The sequence below is a fragment of the Adiantum capillus-veneris genome, chromosome 29, assembly GCF_014529385.1.
Source record: "Adiantum capillus-veneris isolate H3 chromosome 29, ASM1452938v2, whole genome shotgun sequence".
Taxonomy (NCBI): Eukaryota; Viridiplantae; Streptophyta; class Polypodiopsida; order Polypodiales; family Pteridaceae; genus Adiantum; species Adiantum capillus-veneris.
In genome coordinates this window covers 16,925,961-16,928,234 of record NC_140959.1, presented here as the reverse complement: position 1 = coordinate 16,928,234, position 2,274 = coordinate 16,925,961, and positions in this window count along the sequence as shown.

The following is a 2,274-nucleotide window of genomic DNA, read 5'->3' as shown; positions in this document are numbered from 1 at the left end:
CCAAGGAATAAACCTTTGCCATTGACAATGGCTTGGGTCTATAGCCTTAGAAGAAGACCTAGTCCTGTCTCGTAGCGGAAACGAGATAACATACTAACAATCCCAAACGTCTTTCGGCCCTATAACTTCCACATATTAAGCTAAGGTATCCTCAACCAACGCTTTTTTCCCTCTAACAGATGTGAGGGCACAGCCGTTGGTGGACTCCTCTCCAAGTGAAGAAGTTTTCTAAACATTTTAGTGCGCAAGGATGGATTGTTACCTGACTAATCAGGTCCACCCATCCATGATTGACAACCTTAGTCAATCCCCACTTACCACCCCGCACTCACACAAGATTCGTTTATCTTATTATCACATTGTTTCAAACATTTAAAATAATGATTTCTTTTAACGTTCCATCATGGTAATTCCTTGAAGACAGCATTGAAAGCATTCTTTTAGCAAACAGACATCTTTAAACTTAAGACAGGGTACTGTCAATCAAAACATTATCCATAATAACCATGACCAGTACTTGTCTTGTCTCAAGACTACCTAAGGGTGAAAAACGGCACCCATTCCTTGTTCAAATCCGGAGTGGAATAAACCCCCACCCAAGGTTCCGGGTGCCCATACACCAAACCAGTTGCCCATACAACCGGGCGGCTCCCCTAGGATAAAAACGGTATCCTAACTTATGTAAAAACATCAAGAGATGACACGGAGTAGAAACTCATCGTTAATGGGGGTAACCGACTTAATCGTGGCTAGAAAGCCAATCATTATCATCAATTTATATCAAGGAGTCGGAGGTGTCTTGAGACAAGTTGTCTTAAGGATGATCAAACATATCTTTCCTAATTCAACCAGTTTTAACCCAAACAATTCTTTCCTATATTATAAACAAATGTACATTGGAAGTTACCTTCCGTTTTCAGTCAGTTTATCCTTCTTACGCATGCAATGCTAACTTATAAAATAACTTAAACTAATTAAAGACTTAATTGAACAATGGGACACCCACCTAGGATTGATTGGCCATCTGCTGCTGCGCTAGCACCTGAAGACTCTCCTCCGTAGGCCTACTACTAGGCCCGGCTTCGTCGTCGTGCGACCCTCTAGTTTGTTTTGGAGCTACTTCCTCATCATCAGATGTAGGATTTGCTCGGGTTCTTTTTGGTATCATAACTTCTTATCCTTATAAAAAGGACGTCTAATCATTAGGTAAATAATTCAAAAACTAGACTTAACCTTTGTATTCAACCGTAATCCATCCAAGGTTAAATTTATAGACTTAATTGATAAATTTTGGACCTAGTAATTTCTTATTTGTCTATATAAGCATGATAACTTCTTCCACCGCTTCCCTACGGGTTTTCTAAGCTCTATTAACTTTCTTATAATTTTCTATATCTTTTTCCTAATTTTCCTATCAACTTCTAAGTTAATAATTTACTTATTTTGGGCTTAATATTTATTGTATTTAATTTCTCTTAAAGATTTCATTTCTTTAACTTGATATCATAGGATTGCACTTACTATAATTTTTCTAAAACCTTCTAACCAGAAGGTCTATTTATTTTAATTAATCATTTGCTCAAAATAAGACTTTTGGTCAATTATGATTTACTAACCTCACTAATTAACTATGGTATAATTACCACAAGTAGATAAGGATATTTTTGACCTCTGGTAATTATCTTATTATTTTTCAACTTAGTTATATAATTTCCATCTTCAAGTTTCAGCTAAAATTAGGATAATTTGACTTAAATAAATACTTACACTAAATTTTTAACCTGGACATATTTATCATGGCCTTTTTATTATGTAATCTAATTGTGATAAATAGAATGTAATCATATAGCATGATTTACTAAATTCCCCCTTGAAATTTCCACCAAAATTAGTATATTTTGACTTGGATAAATATATATACTACTTTTCTAACCTTGGCATAATTATCACAGCCTCTTTACCATATAATACAGCTCTGATAAATAGCATGTAATCATAACACATGATTTACTAGTTTCCCTCTTTAGTTTTTAAGTAGAAATAGTATAATTTGACTTAGATAAATATCTACACTACTTTTTATACCTTGGAATAATTATCAAGGCCTCTTTACCCTATAATATAGCTCTGATAAATAGCATGTAATCATATAGCATGATTTACTAATTTTCCTCTTTAATTTTTAGCTAAAAATGGTGTAATTTGATTGAGATAAATATCTATACTACTTTTCTAACATTGGCATAATTATCACGGCCTCTTCACCCTATGGTA